This window comes from Arachis hypogaea, chromosome 9 (genome assembly GCF_003086295.3).
Source record: "Arachis hypogaea cultivar Tifrunner chromosome 9, arahy.Tifrunner.gnm2.J5K5, whole genome shotgun sequence".
In the NCBI taxonomy this organism is placed as follows: domain Eukaryota; kingdom Viridiplantae; phylum Streptophyta; class Magnoliopsida; order Fabales; family Fabaceae; genus Arachis; species Arachis hypogaea.
The window spans coordinates 103115718-103129056 of NC_092044.1; the positions used below are offsets into that span (position 1 = coordinate 103115718).

General features: G+C 34.4%; 1 pseudogene; it reads right to left on the minus strand.

Moving 5' to 3' along the window:
• Positions 1-2689: 2689 nt before the first annotated feature.
• LOC112711381 (UTP--glucose-1-phosphate uridylyltransferase-like) lies at positions 2690-10331 on the minus strand (annotated as a pseudogene).
• Positions 10332-13339: the final 3008 nt, after the last annotated feature.

The window sequence follows — 13339 nt, forward strand, 5'->3', positions numbered from 1 at the left end:
TCGCTTTGATTGGATTTTCTAAAAATTGTGCTTTTAATCGAATAATTTGAGCCAGTAATCTCGCAAACGCCAGGTTGCGAGAAGATAATAAGCACACATGTGGCTATCTCGAACATGCGTCTATTAGGACCATAAAATATCTAAAAGATCCACATGGTGGATGAATAGGTCCACATATATCACCTTGAATCCTTTCTAGGAATTCAGGGGACTCAAATCCAATGTTTGTTGGTGATGGCCTTAAAATTAAATTTTCCTGAGAACATGCATCACAATAAAATTCACTAGTTTTAAGAATCTTCTGGTTCTTTAGTGAATGTCCAAGGGAGTTTTCAATAATTCTCCGCATCATGGTTGTTCTCGGATGACACAATCGGTTGTGCCAAGTTATGAACTCATTTGGGCTAGTAAACTTCTAGTTTACAATGGCATGTGATTCATTTGCACTAATCTTGGTATAATATAACTCAGATAAAAGTGAGAGTAATTTTTCTAATATAACTTTCTTATTTGAATCATGAGTTGTGATACATAAGTACTCATGATTTTTCTCATTCAGTCTCAATATGATATCCATTTCGCCGAATATCTTTAAAGCTCAACAAGTTTCTTCGAGACTTGGTAGACAATAGTGCATTATTTATTATGAATTTTGTTCCTCCAGGAAACAAAATTATAGCTCTTTCGGAGCCTTCTATCACATTGCCTGAGCCAGTAATAGTATTAACACATTCTTCTTTTGGCATTAGATGGGTAAAATATATATCACTTTTAAGAATAGTGTGCGAACTTACACTATCCGCAAGGCATACATCTTCATTGCATATCCTTACCATTCTCTTCAAAGACAAATAATAATAAAATGAGTAGTATGCACAGTTAAATTGAATACTTGATCGGAATTATTTTTTTAAGAAATACTGCACATAAAAATAATGTCATATACTAAAATTTTATTTTAAAACATGACATATTTAATGATTTCAAAATTCATAAACATTAATATTTCATTATTTATATACATCATATTTGAAACTTAAATACATAGAAAATAAAACCTAATAATAAGTTCTTTAGGTGAATACTTAACAATCTCACACATTAAACTATTCCATCATTGATCAAATGACCAATATTTCCTTCAAGATCCTCAAAGAAATCAGATACATCATAATGAGTAGTGGAATTTTCAGCATCATTTGAAACGAAATTTGACTCTTTTCCCTTGTCGTCCTTTTTCAAAGATGCTTGGTAAAGATTGACTAAGTGCCTTGGGGTACGGCAAGTACGTGACCAATGGCCCGTTCTACCACAACGGGAACACTTATCTTCTGTTGATTTATTCTGCCCGATATTTCTTTCTTTATTCCATTTCTAGTGAGATCCTCTCTTTTGAAAAGGTCCTTCCATAATTTTTCTTGTTATTAAAACCTTGTCATTTACCTCCTCTAGGGTAATGATTTGCCGCATTTACTTCAGAAAATCGGGCGGCGCCAGCTAGACGCGCTTCATGATTTTTTAAAAGTAATTCATTGTTGCGTTCAGCAACAAGAATGCAAGAAATTAACTCAGAATATTTTTTAAACCCTTTTTCTCTATACTGCTGCTGCAAGAGCACATTCGAGGCATGGAAGGTTGAGAAAGTTTTCTCCAACATATCATGGCCAGTTATCTTTTCCCCACATAATTTTATTCGTGAGGTGATTCAAAACATTGCAAAATTATATTCATTTATGGATTTAAAATCTTGTAAACGCAAGTGATTCCGTTCATATCGGGCTTGAGGAAGTATCACCATTTTCTGATGATTATACCTTTCTTCAAGATCTTTTAATGTGAGATATTCATTTTTCAATCCTTCATCAATATGATGACGAAGAAAAATCATGGCTTTGGCTTTATCCTTCTGGGATGCATTATTTTCAGTCTTAATGGTATCTCCAAGATCTATTGAATCAAGATGAATTTCAACATCTAGTATTCATAATAAATAATTGTTTCAAGATATATCAAGAACGTTGAATTCAAGATGAGAAAGTTTCGACATAATGAAAATTTTACTTGAGCCTTCCTAAAAATTTGATCAGAGTCTCGTGCTAATAACGTGTTGTAAAATAAATAAATAAGAAAGAGAAATAAATATAAAATACAGAAATATAAATATACTCGTATCTCACTATAATATAAGAAGTTTATCTATTCACTTAATATTATATGATGTAATGTATATAAAATAAGAGTGGGATAAATTAAAATGAGAGAAATATTGCTCAGTAAAAGAAGAGAGAATCGATTTTTGATTTATTACTTGCTTGTGTTTTTCTCTTTTGCCTCTATTTATACATGTATTGGAGGATTTAATTTCAACGTTCATTTAAGATTATTCCTTCTTGAGAATATGAGCTCCACATAGAAATGGACACCCACGTCCCATTCTTATCACAAAATATATATATATATATATATATATATATATATATATATATATATAATTTTTTACAAAATGCGTAATAGTAAACTCGTACGAATTTACGAATCAAGTCTAAATCAGCTCCATGAGTTTACTTAAACTCGTAAGTTTAACCACCTTACTCTTCACTCAATTTAATATATGGTGTAAATGTAAAGGTTTCCTGGGGTTGAGTGCGCGCAGGAAGATAGAACAAAAAGAACAATAACAAAATTAGGGTTGTATGCTGCAACTCATTGGTAAAATGGAATATCGGTATGATTTTAATCGTCTTCAAGACAAAAAGACCAGAAAAATTGATGATATACCTATTATTCCTTGTTTCGACTGAGATCAAGACTTGTCCCAAAAATTACAGGATACAAACCAATTAGCGTTATTTCATCACTGCTGCGATGCTCAAAAGGAGAAATGCAAGCTCATTTGCTTCTGAACCTTAGCTCCCAGGAAACAGAAAAGCTAGCAAGGTTCAAATAAAAGCTTCTATAGTCTTGTATTCACTCAAAACAAAACCTAGTAGATTTGATAAACCATTCATTCTTGAATGGCTGCAGGGCCAATGACCTCCTGCAGAACAGCAAAAAGTAATTAACAGAACAAAGAAACTCAAAAGTCCATAGCAGAATTAGCGACTACCTTATTCTCAATCAAAAAGTCCATAGCAGAATTAGCGACTACCTTATTCTCAATCACCACCCCATCAGGAATTTCCAGTCTCAAGCCAGGTTTTGCAGTAATAGCCACTTGCCCCTGACAGGTGTGTCACAGAAAAAGCAATTGTTAGTCATAACACTTGCCCTTTCCAAATATATAAAATATATAAGATTTTGAGGCATTATATACACCAAAACTCCATGATTCATTTATCACTTAAACATGGAAAAAAGAAAAAGTATAGTTTTTTCTTAAATTTTGAAAAAAGAAGGGGCCCGGGGGGTGGGAGGGTGATTTTATGAAACACACAGCACAACACACTGCACTGCAAAATCAAATGCAATTTTTTATGTATCCAACACGCATATCATGCCAAAGAGAAAACATAATATCTATTATACCTTGAAAGTAATATTAGCTCCAAACCACACATTGCCTCTCACGGTCAAACTATCTAAACCAACGATGCTTGGAATGGATTTGAAGCGACTTTGAAAGTCACCAACCTGGGAATGAAACAGAAGATTCATAATAAAAAAGGAATAGCTAGGCAAAGGTATGACAAGAAACCAGTATATCATCTTCACCTTTTGAAATTCAGGTCCCAGATCTATCACAGGATTTAAAGGGTTAGTCCTAGCTGGATTACGAGTTAAGACACCTTCTTTACATGTGTAAAGATCTGACTGCAAGAATACATATTTGGGGAGAGTGGAAATTAGTCAAATAGAACAAAGTATGCTTCTGAGTAACAGAATGTACAAATTACATGTACATCAGGCCAGAATCACCTGTAGCAGAAGTAAATCTGACGTTGCATCCAGGGGAAGAAAACGTGGTTCAGGTACACTGACACCAATCAATTTATCGAAGAACTGGCATCCAAACAAAGAAGCCTACACTTAAAAGACCAACTAAGAACTTCATATCTAGCAGAAAACAACTTGTAATACCAGTCAGCAGCTTTCTTTCTTAATCATTTTCTTTTAGGAAGACAGTTATGAGAGACAGGTGCCACTAGAGCATAAGGCGTCTAAAATCAACCAACAATTTAGTATCCACTCTAACTAAGCTTGTTAACTCAAATATTACATTATACTTAATGGTACTGTGCATATGTGCATAGCATTAGCAGTACTAATTCCTTACAGATCAATACAATACAAATGAGATTCAATATACACGGTCACATACACATCATAAGTCAGTAAATCCTAAAAATATACAACAGAACCTGCATCATTAAAGGCATGTGTTATCAACATGCAGTCTAAAATTTATTTCTTGGTGCAGAGCCCAAAGGATCAGTGAACAGGTGTACTACAAGCCAATCAGCCTATGTAGTTCATATTCTAACTCCGTAGTGACCTGGTCCACCTCTTCCTTACCTCCAATCAAAGGATATGTGGGATTGCACATAGAAGGTGCCTTGCAAACATTTGTCAAAAAAGCAAAGCATGTATTCTAAGGACAAAGAAGCAGCAGCCACAAATGAACATCCAAGTTCCTACAGATCTTGCTCATACATTTTAAAGGATAGGAACAAAGAAGCAGCAGCTACAAATAAACACAACAATATTATGCATATACCTGCATTACTGATCCATCTGCTGTTTCTTGCACAAGTGTTTTATCATGGTCATTTTTGTGCAAGCAGTAACCCTTGAATTCAATTTTACAGAAGATCACAGAAGGGTAATGATAGATAGGGAATGGTACCTTCAAAACTGAGGACTTCTTTTGCTTCAGTTTATGCGAGTCAACAAGCCTCTTAATGGCACTTAAACTCACCCACCTACACGGGGATAGAACAAATTATCACACTTTGTAAATTTTGGTTAGAGATTGCACAAAAAGAACCAGCATTTGACTCACGTGTTTGTTGTATCTATTAGTTTGAAATTTTCCTTCAATGTATGAACCAGCAGATATAGACCAACAAAAGGAAAAATTAGAATATAATATAATATTCCCACGAGTCTTGTCAGAATCACAACATAAAAACATCAAGGACAACCTCATAAAATAAAACAAGGTAATTTTGAGCAGTGATTATCTGGAAAACAGAATTTACAACTTACATGTTTGGTTTGGTTCTGAGCAATTTCCCAAAGCTGCAGAAATTACAACAATATTCTTACAGGTTAGCAGCTGCCAAATTACCTCAACAACCTTATCAGCATTTGATAAGAACCAGTAGGTCGTGATTCCTATAACTTAAGATCTAAATCAGAATATGTGTGTGTATGTTTCAACTCAACTATGATACAGAATATTACCAAACGCTTAAACTAGCATAAATTATACGCTTAATGAATCTATTAATCCCCGAACATTTTGCGAAAATTATAATAAGCCCTTAAACTTTGAAAATTTATGAGTAAGTTCCTAAATTTACAAAATTTTTGTAAGGTCCTTGGACATATACGTTCATTGAAAAATTTGTCAATGATAATGAAAAATTCTCAGAAATAAACTTAATCGGAAAATAGCACACAAGATTAGATCTTAGAATAGCCCAAGGATTAAGAGAGTTAATTACCCAAAAATTCACAGGCTTGCTGATCTCGTATTCAATAATTAGCACAAAGCATAAATAATAAAGAGGGTGATGTATGCAGGAAAGGCTGAAGGCAAAGGATATAAACCTTGAAATTCATTGGAGTTGAAATTAAATGAAATGAATTGCTTGGTGTCACCTGGAAAGAGAGAAAAGCCATGAGACAAGAAACTCCGATACCTTAAAAGGGAAGTTGTAGTCTTACACATAATAATGAGAACATAAATCTGTACCTCCATGCAACACTCAATATCATTTGTCACCAAATGATTTAGTATATCTACAAGATGCAGTCAAGGTAGACAGCAATCAAAATATTTGAATCTAAATGCTAGTCAAGAAGCAGTGACTTGCATGAAATAATTTTAGTGACAAAAATAAAGATTATAAGGATACTTGGATCAATGACGGTCGCCACATTATCCTTGTTGATCAAAAGGATATACTCCTTACCCTGGAAAACATTATTTAAAAACCTAGTCAACAAGTAACAAACGATATAAGTGCATCACACATATATGTACACATTTTAATTATGGCCTTGTGTTGTAAGTAATTCCATCCAAGTTCCTACAGATCTTGCTCATACATTTTAAAGGATAGGGACAAAAGAAGGAAGAGTGCTCAACTGCAAAGGAAGTTCATACCTGTGACAGTAAAAAATCAAGGGTTCCACTAGTCATCAGAGAACGAAATATATCACCGTTATAAAAAGGATGTCCTCTGAAATATAAAATTAACATATTGATATAAGACATTAAAGTATTTACCATGTAATCCAACTTTCTCATTGCAGAACATAAAATTCAATAAATTGGAATATCAATGCTGCCAAATTTCTCCAATTTACGCTTTTATTGATAATGATAATTGGAGCATTTGATAATTTTGTATTTCTATTAATGACCACTTAATATTAACATCTGTAATATATAGCTACAGCCAAATATATGTTTGAAGTAATATCATAAAACTCATGGTTTGTTATATACATAGCTAATTAGAAACTAGGGACCTAACTCTAATTGAGTGAAAGATGGGCTAGGGTGGGTTTTATAACTAACTTGCCTAGTTGGAAAGTGAATGCAGGAGAGTGGGCATTCTGTTATGAGAGCGAGGTGGGAACAGTAAAGGGTTGTGGGAAGTAGTGAGAGGGGATGGGAAACTAGAGACAAAAGATAGGATCAGATTCTAGGAGAGATTCAGGTCTCTCGAATACCTGATATCTTTGTTTTACCTTCTTTTACTGAATAATAATAACCAATAATGGGAAATTGGGTGATATCTCACTGATATCACTGCATCTCCCCTGCCCTTCAACTACCCCTGGAGAGCCACTGATATCACTTATATCACTCTATCAACACTGACCGAGGGGTAGCCACTTTGCTATCGGCTATCAGTATTCGGTATTCACCTTAATCCAGCCTACTACCCGATGTGGGACGTTGGACACCCCATAATACCCAAGTCCCTAAGAAGGTACTATAGTGTACCATGACAATAATATTCAATCTGTCATTCCAATATTTTATAAGAAACCATACTTAAATATCTTCTATAATCCCACATCGTATGACACGTGAAGGCAGACTATATCATGGTATCAAAAATAAAGAAACTACAAAAGCCTATGTTACAAGCACTTTTACATGGCAAACTAAATTCACAAGATGTCAGGTAGAACATAATATGTAGCTGGACGTATTTTTGTAGATTTATATAAATCAACTACATCTATTTTGCTCACAACAAAACAAATTCAAGAAAGACAAGCTTCGCATAAATTTAAGTTACTGTTATAAAAGAAAGTACTACTGAAATGGTAATGGTAATGTTAATCTGAATACTATTAGAATCTCCAAAAACAATTTCTGCTGAAAGTTTAAATCTCTTAGTCTACAGGCATGCATGTGAACATATAGAATCCAATTTCAGACATGGGTATTGTAAGGATGACATACACTTCCTCCTTGCTGTAATGTCCGGCTAATGATTCCAATTCTAGACCTTCACCTTCACCTTCACCCTATATACATGTGATGCATTGATAATCAGAAATCACATAATAACATCAATTAATAAAAAATATGAAACACATTCAAACCTGCTTAATCCTCTGTACATCAACAGTTGATCCCTGATACTTTTCCAACACCTGAACAGAAGGTTGAAGATTTTAATAATAAGTAATAACTAAGGTTGCAGAATCAAATAATGATATCGAAATCCAAATGGCAATTCACCTTTAGAGTATTGTCATGGGTGTCATCTTTGCTCAAAAGAAGCAATGGAACCTTGCATCCATACTTGGAGTATAGGGTCTTACAAACAAAGGCAACAGTAAATTAAAACCCTAAATAAAAGCAACAAATATGAAAGCTGGATATACTTCAACTCCGTGAGACGTGTGCTCAATCTGCACTATTGATAAAAGGTTGAAGTGGGATGTAATGAATAATTTAAGGAGAGTATTAAGCGTGTAACATGTGTGATTACCATACTCATTAAAAATTGAAGTCTGAAGGCTCACCTGAATCTGGTTAATTATTAAATCCAGAAATGTAAGTCCATTGCAAATACCAACTGCAGATCTACACAGGGAAGAAAACATCATCGGTGTAAAGCGTGAAATGTGGAATTAAAAGCAGCAGCAACAGGCGGAGGAAATATACACATCAAACATGTTGGGGGAGAAACAGAGAAAGGCTAACGAAGCCCTCCTAAAAAGAAGGTCTATTCAATTTGATTGCCTAAATGAAGTGAGCATTATACGAACAGCAAAAGAAGACTCTTACTTGGGGCCTTCCAAACCCATATCTCTTGGTGAGGCAGCATCGAACTTCAAAACAACAAGTTTGTCCAAAAGCTTCTTAGTTTCTTCCATATCTGCTACCAATGAGAAAATCGCTGAGCTCCAATTTTCAAGAGACAGTAATGAGGATCGGTAGAGAAAATAGATGGCCTACCTTGAGACAAGGGAGGTAAAGTGGCGTAGGGGAAGACAGTTACGTCGAGGTTTGGCAAATCGATCTTCGCAGCCTCACCTGCTTGAATTTGGAGAGGTGCTGCTTCTTTGAGCTTGCCCTTCTCTTTCTCAAGAAGGAGGGTCTTGGTGAGGAGGTTGCAGAACAAGTAGACAAACTGGACAGAAGGATTGGCGGGAACGGGATAAGCGACACGGGAGAATGAATGGAGGGGCATGGAGGAGTCGACAATGGCGACGACGGGGATGTGAAGATTGTGAGCCTCGTTGATGACGGAGGACTTGGAGTCGGTGTCGAGGATGAAGATGCAGTCGGGGGGCTGGGTGGGGCCGAACACAAGCTTCTTGTTGCGAGAGCGGAACTTCTTGGGGCTGTAGCTGTTGGTGAGGAAGCCACGGTGCGCCAGAGGGAGTTGGTGGAGGGGGAGTAGGAGCCGACACGGGTGGTCATAAGGTGGAAGATGTCGTCGAAGAGAGGGTTGGTGTTGATGAACATGAACCGACCGTTGCGGCTTGCAAGGGACCCCATGAAGTTCAGGGCGCTCCTCATGCATATCAGGGTTTTGTCCGAATCTATGATTGCCATCTTGTTCCTCATGCCATAAGTGTATTCCTTCAGGTGATGCGCCGCCACTCTCCGCCCCATTTGTGCATTCGTGCTCAGCAGCTTCTGTATCACTATCGAATGCACCGTCATCCTTTCTTCCGATTCACGCTCGCTCTTAGGGTTTGGGGTTTATGCTTCTCCCTTCAGCCTCTTTTACCGCTAGTCTACTGCACTCCAAATCTCTTCTCTTCTTCCTTTTGCTATTTTACGGATTATGTTCTTCAGATGTTAATGTTAATTACAATATCTAGAAAACAAAAAATTATCAACATGACCATATCTAAATTCCGCCACCAACATTCAGCAACAAACAAAGCCAGCAAAACCAGCAATAATTAGGAGCCAGGAACTACAAATCAAAGCAAAACCAGCAACTACAAAACAAAGAAATATCCATAACCAGATACGAAATTAAAGACAAGCCACAGCACATTGAAAAATCAAAAAATTATCAACATGACCATATCTAAATTCTGCCACCAACATTCATCAACAAACAAAGAAATAAAAACAGCAGGACATTCAACAGCAAAACCACCATTACCAACAGCATTCAGCATTCAGCAACAAAAATTATCATTTAGCAACAAACAGGGCATTCAACAAAAAAATTAGCATTCAACAACAAAGTGTCATCAATCAAATCCATATTATCTTATCAAAATACAATCTCAAAAGTTAAATAGCAAAAAGAAATATCTAAATATTAAAAACCAACATGAAGATTTATCAATCATTTGATAAATACTTTCATCCATAACTAAAATCAATAAATCATAATCCAAATTTAAAAAAAAAAGCAACAGAACGGCTAGAAATCAAATAATCATCCATAAGACCATAGAACAGAATCAGTAACAAATCCATTACTCAATTTCAGAATCAATAGCAAATCAATAACAAAAGCACATATTAGAACAGAATCAGTAACATATCAGAAATCAATCACTAACTTCAGAATTCAGATTCACAAATTGCATATTTGAATAATTTGAAATTTCAGAGTTCAGACCACTAACCTTGACCGAGAGAAATTATAAAAGCTAGAAATTATAAAACCAATCAGAAATATGGTTAAAGCATTTCATCAAACATGTTGAGTGCGGTAAAATTAAAACGAAATAAGAGAATCCAAAGCTTAATTTCAATGTGATAGAGAAGAGAACATAACTATTGTAACTTTAATTTAGTCTATGAAAAAATCCAAACCACTACCAAATCAAAAAAATTACTTATTGTAGTAGAAATCAGAAGTTGCAGAGTTTGAAGAAGAGTATTGGTGTTGTCTGTTGTGTGAGTGTATTGTCTGGTGGCGGGTTTAGGGAACTCACGGCGGGGACAACAGAGAGCAGTTCGACAGCTGAGTGGAGCACGCGGCTTGGTCGCAGAGTTTGAAGCAGAGCAACGTGGCTTCCAGACGAACGCGAACTCGAACGGTGAACAACGAGTGAACGCGAACGGTGAAGAACGCGAACGAAGACGCGAACGTGAACAGCAAACAAACGGCGACGGAAGCGCAGCTGAGCAGACAAAGACGACGGACGCCGAGCTCGAGGAAGCAACCGCGATCGGTGACAGCGAACAGGGGTTGGAGACTTGGAGCACGAGGGAAGCTAGAGACGGATGGCGAACTTTGAGTGCGACGGACGGCGGCAGTATTCCCCTCCTTGTGGCGGTGGTGTAGGTTTTGTGGTTGGATTTGTGTGATTTCTCTGACTGAAAGAAAGAAAGGGAGAACGGGAGAAAGAAACGAAGGAGCTTCCCATTTTGTAAACCGGCCGGGTTCTGGTTCGGTCTAACCGGCCGGTTCCCGTCCGGTTCAACAGTTTTTTGCTGGTTTTCTGGTTGTCGCCCCCCCAAAGCTTAAAAATTAGAGGAGCAGTCCCATTGTTAACCCCACGGTCAATTTTTTTGGCTATTATTGTAACACAAAACATTGAATTAAATACTCTTATATTTTTCAAGGAATGAATATTTCTTTGATCTTCTTCAATATGAAGCCGAATGAGCACATCAGGAGACACAAGAAGTAGAAGAAACTCAATATTTCCTTCCATAAAACATAATAAAAACTTTGGTTACAGTGACTGATCAGACCGTTAATACTGCCGGTTCGCAATTAAATCGGTTCAACTGGTCGGTTCAATCCGATTTTCAAAACATTGGTATTTGTCAAACACACCCTTACTTGTAGGCTAGATTATGTCTTCACTTTTGAAAGAAAAAAGTTTTTATTATTTTATATTTAGATAAATTTTTAAAAACAAAATTTAAATATAAAAAATATTATAATATTCGAATGCACTTTAAAGTCAAAGACAAAAGATAATATCATATTAAATTTAGTTTAAAAGACAGATAAAATATATATTTTTGTACATATTTTTTAATCAAATTTTTGTATCAGTCTCTAGTTAAGATATATGGAGTCACATAATTAGAGATTATTTTAATATTTTTTTACCCTGAATATATTTTGCAAATACCAAAACTTATCCTTCTTTTATTAAAATCCTAGCTTCATATTCTCTTTTGGTGTTATTTCTTCTGACTCTTCTTCTTCATCTATCTCTTTTTTTTTCTTCATCTGTGTTACCTTAGCTTGATCATCCCTAAAATGTACCTCCATCCTATGCTTACAGGTATCGTAACTAGAGAAGTAAGAGTGGAAAAGATAAAAGGACGAAAAAGATGAAGAAAGAATATGAAGGTGGAGTAAAAAAAAACGAAGGATTAAGAAAATGAAGGAAGAGTATAAATATGAAGTGAAGAAAATAAATGTTGAACCAACTGGGATTTAATCGAAAAAGTTCAAAAGGACATAGAAAAAAATTTTCTTTTATTATAAGATGGGATTTGATCGAAAAAAATATTCTAATTTTAAAAAAATTAAAATGGTACATAATGTCTTTTGTTATGTATTTAATTAATTGTATCTATCTTTCTAGATACAAAACAAAGACATTTGACAATTTTTTGTCAATTGCTTCCAAACATAGTACAAAAGCATAAAAATATTAGAAACTGTCTCTATTTCTTTTGTCTTTGTATCTCTGTCTCTGTATTTTTTGTCTTAGGTATAACATTTAAATATTTAAGACACTAAAATGATAAAAATCGTAAATTTGAGTGACTACTTTAGAGATTAGTTGGTATATGTAATAGAAGTATTAGAACCAAAATAATACTATAAGGTTTTTTTTTTAGTAATTATTCAAACTAGTCTCTGAAATTTTAAAAATCGAAAGAATCTCAAATTTTAAAATACACAAAACAGTCTCTAACGTTTATTTCTGTTAGACAATATAATCTCTCTACTAGTTTGATGGTGATTACTGACGTAAAGCATTAACTCGCATACATGGCCGTTAAGTATCCACATGTGTTAGATCAATTCCATAGTGCAAAAAAATTAAAAACTCTTAAAACAGTGATTGAAAAATTCTAAACATTCCAAAACAATTGTTTGAAATTTTTTATTTTTTCAAAAACCAACGTCTTATAATATTTTTATTAATCAGAATAATAAAATATTATTAAAAACTATATAATAAATAAAGAATATAAAAAATAACAAAATATATACTAAAAGATCATTTTATTTATTAATTCTAAAATGTCATAAAAATATTATTTAATCATTAACCTATGATACCTACATAAATGTAATGTACAAACCATAATAATAACAACTAAATTTAAAAGATCATTGCATTATAAAGGTCATTATTTATATACTTAAACTCCTAAGATATTGACCAAAACTTCCACATTTGACTTCATAGGTAATTTGGTTTGCATTGCATACAAATTTTGAAGTGTTACCCTTATAAGCATTTTGCACAAATATTCTTAATTGTTTATGTAAAAAATTTTATATTAAATAAGAGTTCTTCTATCTTTTTAAACAATACTAGCACATTCTCTTCTTGATAATTAAAGAATGATCATTAATATGATATCTACAAATTAAATTAATATCTTGCATTGTCAAAAATAAATATAAATTTGTTTATTTTAAATTAAATTTTTTTAGATCACTTTTTAAGGCTTCGACTTTTT